Genomic DNA, 25,951 nt, shown 5'->3' with positions numbered 1-25,951 from the left:
TTAACACGCATATCATACAATATTTTTTTTACAAACGTAATTACAGGACAATATCTACAAAAACTTTTGCTTGAAATTGACTGACATTCCATTTTTATATTTTTTTGACATTACATCAAAATTGCCTATACGGTCAATACGAACTGTAGTGCCTTAAAAATATTTTAAAGCACTAGTGCCTTAAAGTAGCATTTTTAACGCTCGTATGGAGTGCTAAAAATTGCATTTTTAACACGGTTGTAGAAAAAAATACTTATTAGTTTAGTCAGGATTAGAAAAACATGAATGCATTTAAATATACAGTCGGAAAAATGAAAGAATACCCATGAACGAACATATAAAACACGCTGTATTTTCCTGTCACCGTGTCATACAAAAAATTGCCCAGCGCAAGTATATGTAACAATAATTATTACATGTACTTGCGCTGGCCAATTTTTTGTGTGACACGGTGACAGGAAAATACAGCGTGTTTTATATGTTCGTTCATGGGTATTCTTTCATTTTTCCGACTGTACATAATATTATATAAATAGTATTGGACCAAGTTTTTGCTCCTTCCCCCGTAAGTGTTTATTTTAAATTTATTTGTTTTGTTTCAAAATGCGTTTTTAAAAATGTTTTGCAATACTCTTGATCCATAACCATAAACAGATTGTCAAATAACTGTCAAAGTGTGGACACGAATTTTTATTCTCCGCATTTTAATAGTTTGATTTTAACGATACAAACGAGCAGTTCTGGGTGTATTGTGCGTTATTGTGTTAATTAGTGTTCCTTTTGTTAATTTTATTTATTGTTTATAATAGGTAGGTTAGGTAAGTGATTTAAAAAAAAATATAATGGATGAGACCTCGGGTGGCACTCGCCACCCGAAAATAATGAAGCAGGGGAGGATAGGTACGTAAATAATTTCATAGATATAAATAATAGATATAGAACTGAGGATAAAGGTCCATATTTTTTATATATTGAGAGTACTGATAAGCATTTGGGAAGAATTTTCCCAATCCGGATTGGTCACGTTTTGTTGACTGACAATTACATAAAATCCGATGTCATTGATATCAAATCAGTTGGTATAAATCGCGATAAAGTTATTTTTAAGTCGTATGAAAAAGTTAATTATCTAGATAATAATAAAATTATTTCTAATAATAACTTAGTAGCGTATATACCCAAATTTTTCACACACAAGAAGGGTGTGTTGCGGAATATTGATACAAACTTTTCTAAGGAATATTTAAAAAATGCCATAATATTTAATAAAGAGGTGGTTCAAGTACAACATATGAAACGAGAGATAACAGATAAAGACGGTAATATTTCATATGTTAACAGACAAATGGTTATTGTTCAATTTGTGGGAAATGAACTTCCTCAAAACATACAAATTAATTTATGCAATTTTTCTGTAGAACCATATATATTTCCCGTTGTTCAGTGTTTTAATTGCTTGCGATATGGACATTCTGCCAAGCAGTGTAAAACCAAATCTTCTCATTGTCGAAACTGTTCTAGCCTAAATTATTCGTCAGACTCTTCTTGCGAAAAATTCTGCATTTATTGCCAAAATAATGAACACTGTTCTATATCCAGAGATTGTCCAATATATAAGAAACAGAAAAATATCAAACAACTCATGGCCAGGGAAAATATTACATTTAAAGAAGCTGAAAGATTGCATGATAATCCATCTTATGCCAAGATTTCTACGAATAATAGATTTTCAGTTCTTAATAATTCCACTAATTTTCCATCTCTCCCTAGTACGTCCCAAACTCCAAATTCTAACTTTTTGCTACGTAAACCCATCGTTCGAAATACTTCACCCAAAAGACAAGTAAAAAAACGTAAACCGTCTGCTCCGGATTCTCCACCTATTTCTCAGTCTTTGCTTACTTCTTCTCATTTTCAATAAAAAAAAAACGAAATCTACACGTAATCCCGTCATACCAAATCCTCAAAGAGATGAATTTATCCAATATAAAGAAAAACTTACAAGTCAGGTAATATCCGTAGTAAAACAAGTAGTTAATTCAGAATCATCCGAATCACATTACAGTATAGAAGAAAATATTAGAAATATGATCTCCGCTCTATTAAGTCCTTCAAATCTAATTCCAGAAATCGATATTGAATATTGTTCTGATGATTCAGTCCACTAATAAAATAAATACACTTAATAGTAAAAACATTAAAGTTATCCAATGGAATATTCGTTCTTTCTCTAAAAACTATCCAAGTTTACTAAATTTTTTACATAATAATCCTGTAGATATTATAGCTTTAGCAGAAACCTTTAAAAAACCAAACCAGTCTTTTAAACTTAAAGGGTATAAGATTATCCGACAGGATCGTGCAAATGGCTTTGGCGGAGTTGACATTGCAGTTCGCCAAGAGATTAAATTTATAAATTTTCCTATTACTTTTGCATATGGAAAAGATTTAGAACTTTGCGCAGTTAAATTTCCATCCTTAAATATCATACTAGTATCGGTGTATAAACTACCTAAATTAAATGTTTATAAATCAGATTGGTCAAATATATTTCGGCAATTAAATTCTCCTGTTATTTTCTGTGGCGATTTTAACAGCCATCATACACTTTGGGGATCTCATATTAATTAAGCTTGTGGTAATCAATTAGTAGAAGCCTTAGATGATAATAACTATGTTGTTCTCAATAATGGTAAACCAACTAGAATTTCTCGTCCAGAAGAGCGACCTTCGGCGGTAGACGTTACATTTTGCTCTGCCAGTTTGGCTAATGATTGTTGTGTATGGGATGTCGTACCAGATGTATTAGATTCAGATCATTGTTTAATCAGATTTGAAATTATTAGGGATAGAGTTATAATAAATAAAAATCCAGCATCTAAATGGAATGATAAATTAGCTGATTGGTCTGCATTCTCCACTATTCTGGAAAATTCGTTAATTAGTACAAACCAAAATCTAAACTCCAATCTACTAATCTTGTCTATTTTCATGGAAAGGTCTCAGAGGCGGCATCCGCAACTATTCCCCTAAAAAGAGCAAGACAACAAGTAACTCAACGTCCAATATGGTGGGATACCGAATGCTATGATATGTTTCGTCGCAGAAAAGAAGCCCTGAATCAGTATAAACGTGTCTCAAACTATACAAACTATAGTCAGTACCAAAATGTAGTTAGTCAAACTAAATTACTGTTTTCTAAAAAAGCTCGAAATAGCTGGATATCTTTCATAAACAGTATTAATAAAAACACGTACCCTACTAAAATTTGGAAATTTATAAAAAAAATATCAAACAAAGACTCAACGGGATCAAATTTGCATAAAATAAAATCGACTTCAGTAAATTCAAAAGTAATGTAACATGCAGTGAATCATTTTACATGCCTATCAGTTTGGAGGAATTACGTTTAGCAATCAAACAATCTAAAAGTACAGCACCGGGTTTTGATAGCATTACATATAAAATGATTGAATACTTGCCTGTAATTGCTAAAGAAGTTCTTTTAAATATTTTTAATAGTTGGTGGTTGCAAGGTTTACATATATGACCAAAGTTTAAAAAAACTGTAATTTGCTTACTAACAAAAATTTAAGTCTACCTACCTCTTACAGACCCATTTCATTAATATCATGCATTACAAAAACATTTGAGATAATTTTCAAATTAAGAATGGAATTGAATTTTGAAAGTAATTGTTTATTACCTATTAATCAATTTGCATATCGCAGAGGCAAAAGCACCTCTGAAGCATTAGCTCAATTAGTTTCCCGATATTCAGAATGCACTTTCCGTTAATCTTATAACGGCATGCTTGTATTAGATATTAAAGGGGCTTATGATACTCTGGATATTGATATTGTAACTGTACAGCTCATAAAATACGGTCTAAATTATAAATTTGCACAAAGAATCACAGATTTGTATAGGGACAGAGAAGTTTTTATTCGAGATTCAGAAAATCACATTTACGGTCCTTGATTATTATCAGCCGGTATTCCGCAAGGTTCAGTCCTAAGTCCAGTACTTTTTAATATCTATACTGCAGAATTGCATGACATGTTAAATGAAACAAATAATACAATTAAAATCATTCAATATGCAGACGATTTCTGTATATATAGCAGCCGTAAATCATATAATGAGTGTTTATTCGATTTGGAACTGATAATGCAATGTGTAAAAAGATGGTCTATGGCTTTTAAATTTACCTTATCCCCTGAAAAATCTAGCATCACCTTTTTCACTAGACATAGGTTAAGTTCCCCTACCACTATAAATTTAAAGAATGTTGATATTAATGTATTCTCTCACCATAAGTATCTGGGCGTGGTTTTGGACAAAAAACTAACCTGGACACTCCATGTGTATCACATTATCAACAAATGCGAAAAAGGTTTAAACATGCTTCGTTGCATATGTAAAGCTAGATGGGGTGCCGACCCAAAGCTGGCATTAATGTTCTCTAAATCGTATATCCGGTCAATCATTGATTATAGATGCTGTTTATATGGTTCATCGTCAAATTCTAATTTATCAAAAATCGATCATATTCAGTATAAAGCAATACGTATATGTATTATTTCTAGTCAATTTCTACTATTTCTAGTATATAAGTCAACGCCATGTGCTGCAATTCTAGCAGAAGCGCAGGAACCTCCTCTAAACCTTAGAAGAGAAGTCTTGTCTAATATGTTTCTATTAAAGACCAGGACTTTCGACTCACATAAATTATTAAGTAAAATTAACAGTCTCACTGAATATAACTTAACAAATTCTTATTGGAGAATTAAAACTTCTCACCCTCTTACAGATGCTTATCTAGGAACTAATAACTTTAGCATTAACACTAAACAAATATTAACAGTCTCACTGAATATAACTTAACAAATTCTTATTGGAGAATTAAAACTTCTCCCCCTCTTACAGATGCTTATCTAGGAACTAATAACTTTAGCATTAACACTAAACAAATATTACCCAGATATAACCTTTCTATTGAGGAAATCGCAATCTTTCCAAAGATCATAAAACCTACATACAGAAACTTACCATGCCAAAACAATAAAATTATAAAATTAATTTTATCTGAATTTTATAGTTATAAATACATCTATACCGATGGTTCAAAAACATGTAATAGTGTAGGTAGCGCTTATTATCTTTCTAATATAAAAAGTGGTAATACTTTTACAGCCACTTTACACGATGCAAGTAATTGCGCAATTAATTGCACAATTTCTTGCGCAAAAACTTGTGCAATAATTGCAACTAACTTTCTATAGACAACTAAATAGACATAGACAGAAACTTTGACAAAATACCATAAATTTTAGGTTATGTTGTTTTTATAAATTAAATGTAATTTTTGAGTAGAGTTATTAGATATTAGACTATTTTTTATGTTAGATTATAATTTGAGAAAATTATAATATTATGTATTATAACAATTTCAATTAATAAATAATGCAAGTATACCTATATACATTATTCATTTACAAAAGGAAACAAGTTGTAAGAAATACAAATAGAAAATAGTTTTTTTGCACGATTGATCATTTTTGACTGTTTACCGTGACAGATTTTACGTCAGTAGGTGACATTTACTAGCAACTCGACGGTAAGTAATCCAACTCGACGGTAAGTACTCCAACTCGACGGTAAGTAATTCACTTACCGTCGAGTTAAAAAATCTCTTAATTTTAATTTATTTTTTTAAAGAATAAAGAAAACTAACGAATTATTTATTAATATTGAGACTTATGGTACAATTTGTTAAATTATTTAATGAAATCCCACTTGTTTCATGTAATGAAATCCCGAAGCGTGAAATTGGTAAAAAGTTCCTCTAGTTTTGTTAAAAAAATGTTTGGTTTGAAATTTAGGACAGAATGAAAGAATGTCAATGTTATCAAAATCTTTTATTTGTTGACAGCAGAAAAGTAAAAACAAACACTGTAGCCTTAAAAGTTACTAAAAATATAACCAAATTGCAGAAAAAATTGCATGAAAATAGGACATGTTCTATTTAGCTGCAACTTCTTGCAGCAAGAAGTTGCTGAAATAAGTTGCAGCTTTTCTGTGCAATTTTCATATTACACGATGCAATTTCTCTTGCTGCAAGAAATTGTGCAATTAATTGCGCAATTAGTTGCATCGTGTAAAGTGGCAATTAGACTACCTAAATTTACATCTATCTTCACTGCCGAACTTTATGCTATTGAAAGAGCTCTAACTTACCCGGTTGACCAGAACTTTGGAGACACGGTTATACTATCAGATTATTTATCTGCTCTTGAGGCAATATCACAACCAATAACCAAAAAACACAACAATGAGTTGTTATGCCATATTAAAAAGACAATTGCTCGATTTAAAAATAATCAGCTTCTACTAGTAAATTAAACATATTGGATCGCATCCAAGCTAAAGCACTTAAGTTATGCTTTGGCGCGATGTTGTCATCACCAAATCATGCAATTCTTGCTGAAGCTCAAGAACCTCCTTTATATCTTCGTAAACAGTATTTAGCTGCAAAACATATGGTTAAATATAGGTCATGTAGTATGTAGTTGTCTAATAAAATTAACTTAGTAAGTTAATATTGAAAATCTCACCAATCGTTACTGGTCAAAAAAACGTTCCCCTCCTTTGGCTGATGCTTGTATTGATACCTACCCCCATGAAAAGTGGATTCATAATCACAGTAAATACCCACTTTACGAATGCAAATATGACACCTTAATTGTTAAACCGAGGGTCATATTTCCTGAGTATTCAAATCTATCATCCTTAAATAATGTGATCTTGAAATCCATTTTGGGAGCACAGGATAATGAAGTTGCAGTATACACAGACGGATGAAAGACTAGGGACAGCTCGGGCTTTGCCTTTTATGTACTATCCACTGGTCATACACAGCTGCATCGTGTGGCGGACTTTACTTCTATCTTTACAACCGAGCCATTAGCAATTAAAAAAGCGCTGCAATGGTGCTTAGAAAATCAGGTTTAGAAAATTGCAATTTTGACAGTTTCTCAGTCACTACTATTGGCATTACTTTTTTACCCAACAAAATATTATAAGAACATTATAATATATTACATAAGGAAAATTATTCAATATCTGGGAAAGCTTGACCGAAAAGTTCGTTTCATTTGGGTGAAAGGACACGCTGGTATTATTGGCAATGAGCATGTAGATATAGCAGCTAAAGACGCATGCCATTTAGATAATATTATCTATAAAACAGACGCAAACGATCTTTTAGCGATTTTCAGAAATAAAATCAGAAGCGATTGGGTATCATTATATACAAGTATTAGTGAAAAATCGCAAAGTCCCTATTATAGGATACATAAAGATTTGCCAAAGAACATTCCTCATCTCATCTTCCCTGTATCCAGACGATATTCCTCAATCATTACTAGGTTGAAATTACATCATGGTCGTTTCCCGGCACATTTACACAAAATAAATATAATAGATTCGCCTTTATGTTCTTGCAATAATATGTCGATAGGCGACTTAAACCATATATTTTTCGACTGCACTAAATATACCCTTGAAACATTGGAACTAATGACGGAATTAAATAATATAAAATTTCCTCTTCCAGTAAATAATTCAGCACTCCTTCCTTCATTTGATAAAAGAGTCTATGACATATTAGTTAATTTTGTGATTAGGACGAAAGTAGACATTTGATCTTTCTTACGTTATAGTCTGTGGCAAATAGACTTTGTCAGAATTGCATAAAAAATTAAGAATGAAATGGGAAACTATTTGGCTCAAGTTTGTACAAACTTCGAGGAATCCATACACTTACATATACCCACAACTTCCGCAAAATATCCCACATATATTTGATTATCACGTTACTCGGTTTTATTCCGCATCCCTAAGTCGCTTAAGATTAAACCATGGCAATTTTCCTGCATATATATCATATTTATCAACTCTCTTTGTTCATGTGATAACTACTCTACTGCAGATTTAAATCATATAATCTTTAATTGTGAACTTAATAAATACCATACGAAAGCACTAATTGTTAGACTTCAGGAGCAGAATGTAAGTTTACATAGACCGGTCACTCTAGTAGAGTATAGGTCGCTCAGGTTTATGAGCTCTTTTAATTCATTTCATGCGGTGGATTGGTCCGCATAAGTCCTCTTCATTATCGTTTATAGATTTTCGTGTTTTTTGCTTTCTCTGTGATCTGTCTCCATTCTTTCCTATTCTGTATTTTTTCTCTCCAGCCTGTAATTTCCATATTGGATATATCCTCTCGCAGTTGATCTTCCCATCTTATTTTCGGTCTTCCTCTAGGTCTGTTTATTACTGGCGTCCAATTTGTTATCTGCCTAATTAGTGCATCTGCTCTTCTTCTTTGGATATGGCCAAACCATTTTAGTCTTTGTGCTTAAATGAATCTCACTATGTCTTCTCCTTCCATTAGGTTTCTTATTTCGTGATTCATCAGAATTCGTATTTCTCCTTGATCTGTTTTGATTGGACCATGTATTCTCCTCATGATTTTTCTTTCTATTATTCTCAGTTTTTATACATCTTTTTTGTAAGGCACATTGCTTCTGCTCCATAGGTGATGACTGGTCTAATTGCCGCTCTATATATCTTGGTCTTTGTTTTCTTGCTCAGGTTTTTATCTTCAAGTAACTTGTGGTATTTCCAGAATGCCCTATTCCCTGCTTTAACTCTTTCATTTATCTCTATGCTTCTTCTGTTTTGACCATCTACTATCACTCCTAAGTATTTGAAGCAGTCAACCCTTTGGAATAGGTACATTATCACTTATTCTTATTTCTTTTATTCTATTTGCTTTGTCTTGATTTCTCGTACTTATTAAGTATTTTGTTTTTTCTGATTAATTATTAACCCCCTGATTTTTGCCTCTCTTATCAATGTTAGCAGTGCATCTTCTAGACTTCTCTTGTCACGCGCTATCAACCCTAGGTCATCTGCATAGCCTATTATTTGTGTAGAACTTTGGATTATTGTCTTTTTTGTTAGCCCTGTGTTTCTAATTACTCCCTCCAAGGCTATATTAAAGAGCGTTGTCGATAGGCTGTCACCTTGTCTTACCCCATGTTCTATGTTTATATTCTTTGTTTCACCATCCAATGTTTTAACCTTTGCTGTTGAGTCCTTCATTGTCATTCTGGTCAATCTTATTAATTTTGCAGGTATATTCATATTTTTCATTTCTTTTAATAGCGGTTTTCTGTAGATGCTATCGAAAGCCTGCTGGAAATCAATAAACAATATGTGCAATTCTATGCCATGTTCGTAACTTTTTTCGATTGTTTGCGTTAAAACGTGGATTGCATCAATTGTTGATCTCCCTTTTCTAAATCCCTGTTGGTACGGTCCTAGGGTTTTTTCTGTGTATCTGGTTAGCCGATTTCTTATAATTGTTGTCATGATCTTATATGTTGTATTTAATACCGTAACTGCTCTATAATTGCTGCAAAGCGTTGGGTCTCCTTTTTTAAATAATGAGTCCGTTCTTCCATTCTTCAGGCATGTATTCCTTTTCCCATATATTGACCATTAATTTATATATACGGTTTAGAAGGTCATCTCCTCCATTTACAATCAGTTCGTTGTTAATCTCATCTGGTCCTGGAGTTTTGTCAGATTTTAGTTGTTTTACTACTTCTATAAATTCTTGGTAGGTAGGTGCATCTTCTTCTTCATCTCGGTTATCTGTTATATCTTCTTCTACGTCGATTGCTTGGTTGCTTGTATTTATATCTTTAAAGTGATTTTCCCAATCTTTTTTGCTTATTCTGCTGGTCACTTTGTTACCATTATTTTGTTGTTTTATGTATTCAAACAATTTTTTGTTGTCTCTATTATTTATTTCAATCTCTTGCATCTGATCTGGGATCCATGTCTCTTTCTTCATTTTATAAAGTTTGGCCACTTCTCTCTTTTCTTTATGGTATTGTTCTCTTTCCTCTTGTCCGCTATTTTCAAGCCATTTGTTTCGTGCCAGCGTTTTAAGTTGACTTTGGTGTCGACATTCTTCGTCAAACCATTCTTTGGTTTTTTTATTTTCTTGAGGTCCTATGGTTTGCTCCGCAGTCTCGCATGTAAGTTTACCGCTGAATATTTCACACCTCCAAAACTATTAATGATATTATCATACAATTTCTTAAGGATTCTAAAATAAAAATTTAATATGTCATCTTCAATCTTCAACTTTCAAATATCTGTGGCAAAAAGTTTATCTAATGCCATCCCCTCTTTGTGAACACACACACATAACCATAAAATCATACTATAAAAAAATTGTCATGCCATAAAAATACTAAAATAAAATAGAATGAAAATTTTTCTGTTTCTTCTTGAAGCCATGATCGTCCATAACATGAATAAAAACGAAATGAATTTTCATTTTGTAAATTGAATTTGTTATTGTTTTGTTTTTCGACTGCTTGTAAGCTTTGTCTATAAAATTGTATGTACAATTTTCAACGACAATAAAGCATATTTCTAATTTCTATTGTTACAAACATCGACGATTAAAATAAAATAAAAAGTCTAACACCTACTAGATACTATTAAAAAGTCTAGCTTTAAAAAATAAATTAATCTTTGAAAACAACAAAACACAATGCCCTCTTGTGCTAAAAAAATTATTTTAAATAGAAAATCTCGACTTTATTCAAGTAACCATATTTCGCTAACCGACTCGTTCCTCGTTGCATCAGTGTGACTAGTTGTATTCACTCACTGACCCATACTATTCATACGACGACTAATCTCCGAAGTCGTCACTAGAACAAGAAACCAACTGTTTCGATTGCCATAAGGGGCGTGTTGTGATCGCGAGATTGAAAAAGAGCATCCTAAATAATCAACAAACAATCCACCAGTAAGCGTGCCCAGTATCTCGGAGAGAGGGAGCAATCACAAACGAATGTTTCAGGCGGCAGTTTCCGCATTTTCGCCGCAAGTGTAACAAACTCGAAGCTCGGAAAGCTCTACGGAGAATAAAGCGCGAAAGTTACGGAAGCTCGGAATTTGCGTGCGCGCTCTCTCCAAAAAGTAGTAAAGTTTTTTTATTTGAAAAATGTTAGTTTTTAAAGAGAAACATTACAAAATAGACATATAAGTATTAGGATTTTTATAATGTGCACAAAGTGTAAAAGTTAAATAGTTGTGGTTATTGTTACAAAAGCTATCACAGTGTAATTTTCTTTACAAAAGTTTGGATTTAAAGTAAAATATGGGTAAACCAAGAAATTCAAAAAAGAGAGCTATTGATAAGCCATTAGGTGAGTATTTTTTATATTAGTCCATTACAATCTAATAGTAAATTATCATTATAGTAAAAAGTAGTAGTGCTTTTGAGAAAAACGGGATAAACTGTTTTAACGCAATATAATGAATTGTGTAAACTATCCAATGGTTGTAGCTGTACATAATATTTTAATACATGGCCTTCTATAGTAATATTCTGTAGATTTACACATAGTCTTTTTTCACAAAACAACATAAAAGTCAATGGATATGTGGTTTTTAAAATGACTGCTATATAGATATTTTACGTATTAAACTTCTAATCGAAGAACGTAAAGAAATTATCGTTAACCGTATGTAATGTATACAAAAAATAAAAAAACATGAAAAAAAAATTTTTAAGAAACGCTTTTCTTTAGTTACGAGTGACTAAAATTAAGAATATAAAAAAATCAACTAAAAAGCAAAAAATAAAAAAAAATTGAAAAAATCTAACACATCCGTCAAAGAAAAGCGTGGCGCGAGTTCATCGAATAAACGGTTTTCGCCCCACGCTTCTCTTTAACGAATGTGTTAGATTTTTTCAATTTTTTCTTTATTTTTTGCTTTTTAGTTGATTTTTTTGTAATATTTTTAAATTTAGTCACTCGTAAGTAAAGAAAAGCGTTTCTTAAAAATTTTTATTTTCATATTTTTTTATTTTTTACTTGTTAGTCTTACACTTTTCAAACATTAAAATATATCGTCATGTTTATTAAAATATGTATAAAACATATGACGTACTAACATGAAAAGTAGTCGGAATCGGCAAAAAATTTTAAACTTTATTATTTATTAATGAAGCATAACGTAAACAATTTATCGTAAAAAGTGAAATTATGTATTGTTCATATCATTAGCTATACAATCCGTAAAATTTTCAAGTTTTTACATTTAGTCCAGGAACCGAAGCTTTCCACCCCGCAATTTTTACAGAATGGATCGATTTGCTTGAAAATTTGAGAATAAGTAGTGGATGGTCCAAGGATCAAAATCTATATGATGCCGAAAGGCGCTTTTATTATGGGGGTGGTTGCCACGCCATCTCGGGGGTGGAAATTTTTTATTATATTTTGACAGCAAAAATTGATAAAAACATTCATTCTAAGCAAAAAATGTTGTATACATTTTTTGATAAAACTAATAGCTTTCGATTTATTCGCTATCGAAAGTGTTAGTTTTATATGGAAAAAATCAATGTTCTTCTATAGTATACTCATTTACTATTCCCTCAATTTATGTCGTAGAAAAAAAATTTTCACACCAAGTTCTTAAAAATTAACTAACCTACTTCACATTTAAACATTTTTTCCTATCTTTGATGCTAATCTTTCTATTCTGAAAAAAATGGCATTTTTTACAAAACTACAAAAATTCTTTATTCGCTTTTAACTTCAATTTTCTAAAAACTAATCATTTTAAGCCAGTCAAACTTCTAGAATCTATTAATAATACACAAATAAAGAAGAATGAATAAGGCCAATGACTAAAAACACCGCTAACTTACATTATTATGCTTACAATGGGATTTCTCCTTTTTTTTCTCAAAAAAATATATTGATTTTTTAACCGTAACTTTTTTACTTTATATCTTAGAAAGTTTGCTATAAAAGAATTTTGTAGGTTTTTACAATATCTACACGCCTATTAATATTAACTCTTATTAAAATCCTTAGTCACAAAAGGAGGTGACTTTGAAAGGGTTGGTAAAGGTGGTTTTTGCATGCTATTACAAGTTTTAATTGTCAATAGCTCACTTAATTTTTGTTACAGAAAAATTTTTTTGATACTAAATTCTTGAGAATTAAATTAGATACAATTTAATATTTAAACATTTTTTCACATCTCTGATGCTAATCTTTCTATTCAGAAGAAAAGCCATTTTTTCCAAACAACAAAAATTCGTTAATTGCTGTTAACTTCCCTTTTTTAAAAACGAATCATTCTAAGTCTGTCAAACTTCTCTAACCTATTAATAATTCATAAATAAATAAGACCAAATAAGGTCAATGAGTAGTTTTAATTAGGGTGCTGATTACGGGGTTGCTTCCGACCACTTTTGCGCTGAAAAAAATAGGGACTGACATTCTTTTCATTATAAGTCACTTAATTTTTGAGCTAGAGACTTCTTTTTATTTCTAGAAATAGATATTTTTAAATTCTTTAAATTAGTTTTAACAAGTTATTCTCGAAAAAAGCATATTTTTCCCGTCTTTTGACTTTGAAACTACAATATTTAGCATTTGACAAAGGAGAGCTAACATATAATAAAGTATATCTTAATTACTGTTGGTCTTAAAGAAAATTAAAAAACACTTTGTTTATTGTTTCAAATAGTACAATTTTGTTAAGTAAGGTTGTTTTGATAAAACGAAAACTTTTGGAGTTATTAGCAGAAAACTGATTATAAACATTGATTTTTCGATATAATACTAACACTTTCGATAGCGAATAAATCGAAAACTATTAATTTTATCAAAAAAATGTATCGAAAATTTTTTGCTTAGAATGAACGTTTTTACCAACTTTTGCGGTCAAAATATAATAAAAAATTTCCACCCCCAACAGGGGGTGGCAACCACCCCCATGGTAAAAGCGCCTTTCGGCATCATATAGATTTTGATCCTTGGACTATCTACTACTTATTCTGAAATTTTCAAGCAAATCGATCCATTCTGTACAAATTGCGAGGTTTTGTCCTATTTCAAGCTTCATTACTTGGACTAATTGTAAAAAACAAGAGAATTTAAGCGTTTTCCATTAAAATCGTTTATTTCTTATTTAAACAATTAATAAACATGAAACAAATTTTTTATTGACTATTCGTGTATTGTTCCCGCGAATGCATATGTCTGCAAATTTTCATTCATTTGCATTGAAGAAAAGGCACTCAAATTAACGTCTAAAAATTTGACGCAAACTATTGAACTAAGTAAAAGCGTTTAATAATAATTTTTCGTACTTCCGGGCCTAAAGTGACAACTTCACTCCCTTGTGACAGGTACTAAAGTGTCACATTTAATCCCTCCGGGATTAAATATTGACGAAACTCCCGGAACGATTAAATCACAAACAAACGAATTTAAGGGATATTTTATTGAAAAATATAATTAATTAGAATGGTAATTAATAAATAGTTAAATAAGTGCAACCTACAAAAAAATTGATTTCTTAAAATTTCTGAATATAAACAAATTTCCAAATTTACCTTAAGCATTAAATATTTATCATCCGGAGCCTCCCGTAAGAACTGATCTACCTGCTCAGACGTGAGAATTCTTGACTTCTTTGGCTTAAATCCCTCATTTCTTCTCTTCAAAAAAGCTAATAATTTTGGAAATTTACTTATATCAATATCTTCTCTAATGTTAATAACCGATTTCAGCATTGAGTAATGTGCCCAGAGAGTTGAGGCACAAACCGCTTTTGATTTATCATCGAAGTAGACTAACAGCGCATTTTCAGTAGGTTGTCTCACATTTTTTAAGCGGCACCACTTTTTAAAAGCATCGTACTGCTGCTCGTATAGTTTTCTAGATTTCGGTGGTAACAATTCTTCACCTACTTCGGCTGCTCTTTTATCAATATCAGATACACCTTCTTCACTCATGATACCAATAATTATCAATAACAATGTTTCTTTACAATGACACTAGTAATGACAATGTTTCTAAATTATAACTGTCACAACGCAATGTTACTATGGTAACTTATTTTAAAGACAGTTTATTAAATGAGTTGAAGAGAGAAAAAACTGATTGAAATTATTGAAATAATTAATAAAATCATACCGGAAGTACGAAAAGTATCGTATATAGCTTGCGACTGAAGTACATTTAATCCTTCAGGTAAATTATGGCCCTCCCTGCGGTCGGGCCATAAACTTTACCTTCAGGATTAAATGTACTACTTCAGTCCCGCGGTATATAATGTACTATTACTGATCATCTTTGTACTGTATTAATTCCTGTCCAGTCCAAAATTTTGGCATAGGACTCTTCATTTTATACGTAAGGCCTAAAGTTGCGTCAACTTGCCATTTTTTTATTTTACCATTTATACCAAATTGGTCAGGGTAAGCTTTCCCTACGGAAAACCCAGAAACAGTATCTGGTATTAAAAGTTTTATGGGCGTAGGCGCAAAATGTCGGTACCAATTTGTTTTAATGTTTGTTCTGATGGAAGCTATTTCCTTGCGGCTTTTTTGTAATCAACTATTCTAAATGGAAAATAAGCCAGAATTAAATAAAAAAAATGATTTTATTAACGTTTCGACATCCACATCCGATGTCGCTGTCAAAATACAAATTATTATTAAGCATTAATATTTTGTATTTTGACAACTACATCAGATGTGGATGTCAAAAGGTTAATAAAATCACATTTTTGATTAAATTATGGCTCATTTCCAATTTATAATATTCAATGTGCTTTAAATGGGTTCAGTTTTTTTCGAATCCTAAGAAAACTATTAAACAAATTTTGAAAAATTTGAACGCAAAATGAAAGATTACATTATTACCGAGTACCAAAGTCCCTTAGAATAAACAAAAAGTTTCTTGTGAATGAGATGTTTGAAATTAAAAATCACACTAAAGTTTCTCTTTTTTTTTTCTTTCTGTTCTTCCGGAGTTCTTCCTGCATGTAAATGTAACATTTTAAAATGGAATGTTTAAAGTTATGAAGTAAAAAGTTCTTTGGTCAATCTTTAGAGTTGCATCAAGTCAAACTAGTTTGATTTTACTTAAGAAACTTGACTTGACTTGAAAACCAAACTTTTTGTAAAAAGTTTGACTTGACTTGATTTCGGTATCTTTAGGTTTGACTTAAAATTAAACTTCTTCAGTTAGAAATTTGATTATCATATTGCGCAACATGTTTATTTCCAATTCCAATTATTGAGAGCATTCTGCCTTTTGTTTTGACTTATTTTGAACTTATTTTGAAAGTTTTTATTTAAAAAATGTTGTTTAAAAAAATACAAAATAGACAACTATTAGGAACGCGTAAAAGGAGTAAATGTAAAATAGTTGTGGAGAGAGGGAGCAATCACAAACGAATGTTTCAGGCAGCAGTTTCCTCATTTTCGCCGCTCGTGTAACAAACTCTCGAAGCTCGGAAAGCTCTACGGAGAATAAACGCGAAAATTACGGAAGCTCGGAATTTGCGTGCGCGCTCTCTCCAAAAAGTAGCAAAGTTTTTTTTATTTGAAAAATGTTAGTTTTTAAAGAAAAACGTTACAAAATAGACATATATTAGGATTTTTATAATGTGCACAAAGTGTAAAAGTTAAATAGTTGTGGTTATTGTTACAAAAGTGTAACAATGTAATTTTCTTTACAAAACTTTGGATTTAAAGTAAACTATGGGTAAACGAAGAAATTCAAAAAAGAGAGCTATTGATAAGCCATTAGGTGGGTAGTTTTTTTATCAGTCCATTACAATCTAATAGTAAATTATCATTATTGTTAATATCTCTGCCATGAAGTAGGTTTTGTGAAGTTTATTTTCCATGTGTGTAATTTTTGTATATTGTATATTGCCGGTTATGTCGCGTAATGTTGTATAAGGTATGTTAAGGTAATATCGCCAAGCTAAGGTTTAGAATTTTTTTGTTGGATTATAAGGTCATATTAAAAAGATGTCACAACTTGAGCTATTCAATGAACTACTTGAAATTACGTAGAATCCACTAAAATAATAATTTGGGTATTTTTACACATTTACTGGACAATTTAAAAAAAAGTCATCTTTGGCGATATTTCCAACCCTTGTTAGCAATATCGCCAACCTCTTATTTCGAATGCAATACGGTCTAAAAATAAAATTGAACATTATACTTCAAAATGATATATTTGCTGAAAAATAACAATAAGTAAGTATTTAAGAACAATAAGATTTTTGTACCATAATCTGGAGTGGTTAGCATATATCCGAAAATGAAATGTCATGTTTTTCTTCATCTGATGTTTCCATCTCACTTAACTCTATATCATCAGAATCACTGTTGCTTGTCGATGACTCTACGGTAGAGCGCTTTTTAATTTTTCCAACCTTCGACGTATCTGGAGAAGGTTGCCAGGGCAACCTTCTCCAAGTAGGAATGGTAACGCTAAGGCGTTATTACCCTCCATTGGACTTGGCGATATTACCGACATGCACATAAATTGTTTGTAATTTGGTTTTCGAAGATAAGCAAAACTATCTTAAAAATCTGAATGCATCATTTTATTCCTTAGGAAACAAAGTACAAATCACTGAAATCAAATAATGTTACTCATCAATAACGCCGCTCCAATCTAATAAACACCAAAGATGTAAAATTATAAACGGTACTCCTTCTACACTGAACACTGATACTCAGTTGTCATAAACACCAGAGGCGAATCTAAGGTCATCGCAAACATGATCACGTGATTTAGAATAAATACTATCAGGAACATATCCATGTTGCCATTTATTATTTAGCAAACGTACTTTCTGAGAAATCACGAGTTGGCGATATTACCAAGCTGGCGTTATTACCTGCACATACCTTATTACTTGCACTGAACTATTCCACTGTTCATTATGTATTTTTTTCTTTTGTTTATAATTTGTAAGTTTTTGTAAATTTTCTTATTTTTTTATAACTTTTTTTCACAATATGATTTTTTTTAATCTGTATAGTCATTACATTTCCATTTTGCTTTTCATAATAACAAGTTTTTATACATTATTTAACCGTTATTAGGGAGTGTCATTAGAACAAAAATATGCATGGTTTCGGAAAAATTCAAACAAGCTTATATTTTCCTAAAACTTTTTTTGTTAGTTTATATAGATGTTAAAGTAAAAAGTTCTACTCGCAGATTTGGCCGCTAATTGTTTATTAATTGTTTAAACAACAACAATTACTTTGTATAAATAATTTTAAAAATATCTTTCAATTCATTATTTTACTTTGATCAAATACATTTCTATTTTGTTTTTGAATATGCTGAATCCGAATATGGCATTGCAATTTGAAAATTCTTATACAGAAGCTCTTCCACAGTGTGTCTGCGTAGCTAGGAACCACATGGAAAACTGTTTTATTATCAATTTACGAAAAAAGTTATTCTTAATAAAATGCTCTGGATAGTCAAAAATCTAAAACTCAACCATCAGATATCAAATTTTATCAATTTTATACGAGTTATGTCAAAAATATGAATTTCGTTAAGGAGTAAAGTACGTTTATATTCCAGAATATCAAAAAATGCTATTATGAAAAGTTGTTTGAAATTAGAAACTATGTCTAAATATAAAATTGCATAATTCTAATCGAAAAAAATTCTTTAATTTTTTCTCAAATTACGGATAGTCATCATCATTTTATTACAATTATGATAACTATTTTATTATCATTTTTACGAAAAAAAGTTATTCTTCATAAAATGCTTTCTCTGGTCTAAAATCTAAGATACAACCGTCAGATATCAAATTTTTTAAATTTTATACAAGATATGTAAAAATATGAATTTTTCTTAAGAGTTGGGTGCCTTTATTATTCACAATATTTTAATTAGAAGGATGTAATTAAACAATAAAACAAATTTTTTAATTCCAAACAACTTTTCTTAATAACAATTTTCGAAATTGTGAAATGTAAAGGTACTTTACTCTTGAGTGAAATTCATATTTTTTGACATACCTCGTATAACATTAATTAAATTTGATATTTGATGATTGCATCTTAGACTATATACGATGCAAAGTATTTTAAAAAGAATAACTTTTTTTCGTAAAACTGATAATAAAAAAGTTATCAATAGGTTCCAAGTTACGTAAATATACTGTATAAGAGCTAAAAAAATTTTTTTTGCTGAACATTTATTATTGCTGTGGCTTATTATTAAATGTATTTTAGGTAAGTTTTATAGAAAAAAGTTTTGATCACTTTGTATAAACATTTTTTTAGCTGGTAATTTTCGGTTTTTATATTACATTTTTGTTATCTTGCTTAATTTTCTTAAAACGAAATAGCTGATTTCATTTCTAAAGTAAAGTAATTTAGAGCATTTTAAAGACTACATCCTAGGCTTTAAAAAAGCACTTATAAAACTTTAATAGATCTGTTCAAACTTGAGTAATACCATCTTAAAGTGGTGGTAATTCTATAAAACTACGAATATTTCAAAAATTACATTTTTTGAGACGTCATATCATTTGAATTAAATTTTTGAGTTTTTTTTGAATAAAACATCATTTAGTAAAATGCTTGAAAGGTAAGTTGTGCCAATTTAAGAGTTTTATAAGAAAAATTGTATTAGTTACACATTTTAAAATCATTTTTAAACACAATTCATGTAAGGCTCATTTTCCGCCCACACCGTACTTATAACCATACATTTTATTTATTTCTCTTATAACCATAAGATGGCTTAATTATTCTTGTTTCATGTTCAATTTGTAAAATTTCATTTGATTTATTAGTTAAAGTATTACATTAAAATAACTCAACCGTGCACTTCGCCGTCCGTTAGTTTACAGTGCGCCAATGTTTGTGAGAAGGGTGACTTTAGCGTTATAAATAAAAAATTATAGAAGATACAGATTTGATTTTAGAAAATTCTTTATATAAGGTTTTTTTTGTAAAATTTTCTGAATTTTTCAATGGTCAAGTCAGTTTTTTCTAAAATTTATATTTTCTGAGTTATTTAAAAAAACATCTAATTTCGTAGTTCATTTGTTTAATAAAAAATGAAGCACCCACTTCTCGAGTAGAACTTTTTGATATGTTCTTTATTAAACGTTTCTTAATGAAATTACAAAGAGTTCTATCTTGTTTGATTTTTTCCGAAGTGAAAATCTGAATGCACTCCCCTATATGTAGTGTGTATAAATCTATTATCTTCGATTAATGTTAACATGATTATTTTTCTAATTTAATTCAATTTTTATAAGTCAATATAGCTTTTCTCTAGGGTCTCCAGAAATGCAGCTATTCTTAAAACATAATTTAGCACACATTTTTTGTGACGATATTTAACTCTAGGTATTGTTCTCATGTTTGCCACCCTTTTTCAAAATTCCTTATATTTTTAAAGAATAATATAATCCTTATATAATATACTCTTATGTTTCTGATATTATATAAATATTCTCCTATTCTGAGCTAACGTATTATTTATCACAACTTTGTTTAAAATATTGAAATCGGTCATTTTAAAAACCACAATATATTCGGTAGTAGTGCTTTTGAGAAAAACGGGGAAAACTGTTTTAAGGCAATACGACATATATCGTTACAATGAATATATTATATACATGGCCCTCTATCATAATAATATGCTGTAGATTTATGCATAATACTTTTTTCATAAAACATAAAAGTCAATGAATATCGCACCTCCGCTCAAAGAGTGTCACAACTCCCATAAAATTAAAAATGGTTTTATTGTACCAACAGTTTAATAAAACTACAAATTTTTATCTCAAAAACTGTTATTTCTTTGGCTCAAGTATTTATCGTTAGATGATAGTAGTGTCATTTATGGTTAACCAAAATCAACGATGCCCCGAACATATGCAGTGTCACATATCGACTTGTGCAAGGTACCTATTTGTCCATCTAAGATCTGTATAAAGCGTCGTTTGTTGAGTTGGGACAGTATAAGTGATTAGTTTATTCAAAACAATCTGCGAATATGCTCAAGGAATATTTCTTTTTGCAGTATTTTTCGACGAAAATTTTGTTTTATTTAACGTTGTTACTTACATTTAAAGTTAAAAAATTAATAATTATAACTCTGTTAACCAGTCAATAATAATGATATTATATTTTGTACGGCAAGAGTCTCTTTTAATAAATAAAATTTCGTAAATTTTTCTTTACTTTATCTGTTAAGTGTCACAACTAAAAACTTTTTTTTAATATTTTAGCAGAATTAATACTAGACCTGGACGTACCAAAAAAAAGTAATAGCAAGCTGAAAATTTGTTAATAGCTTAACGGTGTCTAGCCAGACAAACTTTGATGTATGGAAACACTGGAACAGGGGAGGTTTTAATTGTGGAACAGGTTAAACATTTGGAACGTCAGACTACGAAAACGTTCCATGTATTTTGGCAGAGCTTCCAATTGATTTGTTACCATTTCATTAAACTCTCATGCAAAAATCAGACTGGTGTTTATCACCAACTGGGCATTTTAATGAGTGGAACACTAAGAACATGTCAAATGACAGGAATCGTGTTGGTTAGTATTAGCAGTCTGATTTTTGCATGACAGTTTAACGAAAGGGTAACAAATCAATTTGATGTTCTGTCCGACAAAATACATGGGATGTTTTCGTAATCTGACGTTCCAAAATTTTAAATTGCTCCACAATAGTTAAAACTTACAGGGGAAGTTAAAACTTTCCCTGTTTCAGTGTTCCCGTACATCAAAGTTTGTCTGACTAGACACCGTTAAGCTATTAACAAATTTTGAGCTTGCTATTAATCACCTTTTTTTGGTACGCGGGATCCAGGCCATAACTTTAATAGTTTTTGAATTAAGTCCGGAAAAGTTCGAGCACACATTTCAAAAGTCGTTTTCTCGATATTTTGCTTTCTTTATGACACTCTTTGAGCGCGGGTGAGATATGTATTTGCTTTTTAAAATGACTGCTATTTTTTAGTAAAATTTTCTAAAATAAAACTACACTCAGGTGCAAACAAAACGATCCACTTAAAAATTTGTTAATTTTTGATGTCTCGAATTTCCTAAACCTGTTGTCCTATTTAAGTGATTTTTTTACCATGTTATAGCCTTATTCATTCACAATATCTCTGTCATAATATTGTTAGATACTAGACAGGTAAACTGTCATTGTATACTGGGTGTACGAATCAAACTGTGTTTATTTTTCTCAAAGTTCACATCACCCTGTGGACAATTTTAGCATTCATAAAATACTGTGTTTACTATATTTAATGTGTGTGTATTTTAACTATTGATGTTTTTTTATATTCAGATATTTTTATCAGAAATGTATCGCAAAGGACTTTCATCACTGGATGGATTTCCACTATGTTAATGTGAAAATCCTATTGATTATTGTTTTTCAATTGTAGAAACAGATTGCAATAAATAAAGGATGTTTAAAAAAATAAAATACTGAAATTAAAACCCAACTATAGCCTCAGGTTTTCTTAACATTCAGTTTTTGATTCATTCGCTTATACCTACATTCTAATAGCACGTATGAGGATTTTTAGGCGAAAGAGTTAGAGGTTGATTCTGAGTATATTTCGCACGCTATACTGAATTATTCTAATCTCAAGTTCAAGAACTAATGTTTTCTGGTACTTGGGATTAGAATCATTCGGTAGAGCCTGCGCAATATACTCAGAGTCAACCTTCCAACTCTTTCGCCTAAAAATCCTCATACGTGGTATTAGAATGCAGGTAGGGTTATGTTGAATAATAAAAAAGTTAGGTACTTTAACAACTGGCCATGTTCGTCATCAAGACAGGGTGTTTCTAAATAAGTGCGACAAACTTTAAGGGGTAATTTTACATGAAAAAATAATGACAGTTTGATTTATATGTCGACAAACGCTTCGTTTCTGAGATACGGAATGTTCAATTTGTTTTTACAAAGTGACGATTTATTTATTGCTTTAACCAGTTGAGATGTGCAAATCAAATTTGGTGGATTTTAAGACATAGTTACTGCATATTTTTTGACATACAAATAAGAATTTTATATTCACCATTGGCGTGCACACGGGGAATATGATCGGTCATGATATTCGTTTGCGTAATAAGTATTTTAGGCTTGCTTTATTTTAAACATTGCTTTTAGTTGTTAATGCAGCCCGATCGCCCGTCCCCTCATCAGCGCTTCATTATCATTTAAAAAACAATAAAATAAGGTTTGAACTTGAATGGCTATTTCAAAAATATTATTTTTAAAGCTACTTCTTTAGGCGCGTTTTGAAGTAAATGTATATGTGCGCGACTTCATCAAAAGTGTTGGTCTTGGGCGCAGCTGAAACGTTACACGTGCTCTGATTGGGCAATTACAATGATCTGTCAATTGTTTAATATGTCGGGTATGGGTAAACAAATGTTGTGTATATTTTTCTTTGTTTGTATATTTTTTGTTTTATTGTTGTGAGGACAGAGAGAAAAGCAAGTTTATAATTGTAGTGACTTTTGAAATAGTTTTTAAAAGCAACAGGTATGTAATTGTAAATGTTTCAGTATTGTAATAAAAAAGTACATAGGTACCTACCTATTTGAAAAATTTAAAATGTACCTACCTAGTAGGTAATTCTTTGATTTGCGTAATTGGATTACCAACAAAGTTTCTACCAATATTCAACTAATATATTGTTTTCTTACTGTATGTTTTGTTGTATTTTAATATTTTAATTCCACAAAAATCAAACTAATTTCATTAAATTCAGAACTGTCTAAAGTCTAAAACGTTCAGTTCGTCTATCTTCCCACATAACGAGTGTGTCGCAGTTGATAAAATCTAAGATGCTTGGATTTTAAATCCAACCTCCCTAACATACGCGGGTTCGATCCCTAATGCAAATTTTTATTTTTTTATTTTTTTTATATATTTTATAATTGTAAGTATATTTATTATATAATTTTTTTTTCAGAAAATACATATTTAGTTAAAATTTTTGCAACAATTGTGGCATTTTTCAATATGTTTTTGTGTATTTTATTCTTTTATTTTCTTTTATTTTTGGTATGTTTTTAATAAAAATTTTTGGAAAGTAGTAAGTATTAATAAATATAGTAAATATAATTAAACGGTTTAAATTATATTTATTTCGTTGAAATCATAATAACATAAATATAACTTGTTACGTGCGTACAAAGTACACACACATTCTTTTTTTTAATAGTAAAATTAGTTGGCTCGTTATTCTTTCTTCCGGTATTTTATCTACTTGTGCTTTTGAGCCTTGAAAACCATCAACTTTTCTTCTGTTCCGAATGATCCAAAAAATCTTAATTAATATCAAATAGTGACTGCTAAACATGAAAACGATATTAGCTTATATGTATAATAACAGAATTAAAAGTACATTAAGATATTGTTAAATTCTACAGGCTACCAGTTGACTAAAGCCTGTATAAAACGGATATCTTGAGTAAAACTAGGGGTAGAAAATAAGCGGTTGAAGTGTAGCATTTGCGCTGTTAACTTTCTTGTACACCGTAGTCACAAGAAATAGCACACTACCCTTTTATAAGGTTGATTATTTGCAATTTATTTAAATTTTGCAATATTGTTTTTATATTACTTATTTAATATTTTTTTTTAATTTATACTGGCGATTTATGTAATTTTAGTAAATTGTATTTTTCATTGTTTTGTTTTTTTTTTTACTTTTTGAAAGCTTTGTCTATAAAATTGTACATTTTTTCAACGACGTTAATACTATTTCTATTCTACCCTATTATTATTCCAAAGCCACACTATTGGTAAAAAGAGAGGCTATGATATTTTAAATTCTACCCACATTTTATGTGATAGGTACATAATAGATGTAATATTTTCTATCATTGTTATCTATAAAGTTATTTATTTACAATGCGATCGGGAATATCTATTATTGAGTCATTATAAACTAACTAATAATTGGATATTTGATTATCAGTATCTGAATAACCCGAGTCCAATAGTACAAATTTGTGAGGACTATTGTTATAGTATACACAGTTGTTGTTCGTGTTATTTGTTCAGTCTGCCACATTAATTTCCTTTCTGCTGTAAAAAGTTTATTGCAATTTCTACATAGTTTATTACTACCTATACCTATGTCCTATTGTACACTTCATTCATACTGTATGCGACTTTTCTAAAATAAAAAGAAACTTTGGTTGTGATCCGCCTTATAAATCAGTATCTAAAAGTTTGTAAACGATTAAAAGTTTTTTTGTATCTTAAGATTATTCAAAGCTTATATTTTTGTCTGTATTACTACCGAGAATTATACATAATCCTCCGACTATAGGGTTTCCTGCAAATAAAAGAAAACAGTTCATTCCAGATTCCTTTCCGATGTTGTCATACGTTTTCATATGTTTTCAAATGTTGGTCATTCTTTATGTTTTCGAGGTCGTTTAATCCAAATATGAAGTTTATTTTTATCTAGATTATTGATGTAACATGTTCAAAAATCAAATTAAGCAGTAATGCGAAAAATCAATACTGATAATTCTTCAAATTTAAGTCGCTGTATCTTTGGTCGCTGTAAATATTTCCCTTTGAACATTTTACTGTTTGAAGTATGTAGATAACAATAAAATTTGTCCGAAATGTTTAAAAAATTAAAAGAGGAGTTGTTAATTTTTAAGCATCTTCTCGTACAATTTCGTTAGTTTCATGTTTACTTAAAAAAGTTGAGTGACAAACTTTTTAGTTTATAATTTTAACCAACACAGAATTAAAACATTTTTCTGGAAGAACTTTTCTGGAAAATTTCAAGTTGAAATATGCAATAGGAAAAAAGTTATGTGACTTTATAAACGAGTGGCATTCCCCCAAAAAAATGCTTATTTCTCGAGATACTGAACACGGTGTGATGAAGGCAAATTTTGGCCATACTTTATTTTTTGTGATGATGCTGAAATCGAAAATATATTTACTCTACAAATGAA

The sequence above is a fragment of the Diabrotica virgifera genome, chromosome 3 (genome assembly GCF_917563875.1).
Source record: "Diabrotica virgifera virgifera chromosome 3, PGI_DIABVI_V3a".
Taxonomy (NCBI): Eukaryota; Metazoa; Arthropoda; class Insecta; order Coleoptera; family Chrysomelidae; genus Diabrotica; species Diabrotica virgifera.
The sequence above is the reverse complement of the archived record's forward strand: the minus strand, read 5'-3'. Positions refer to the sequence as shown.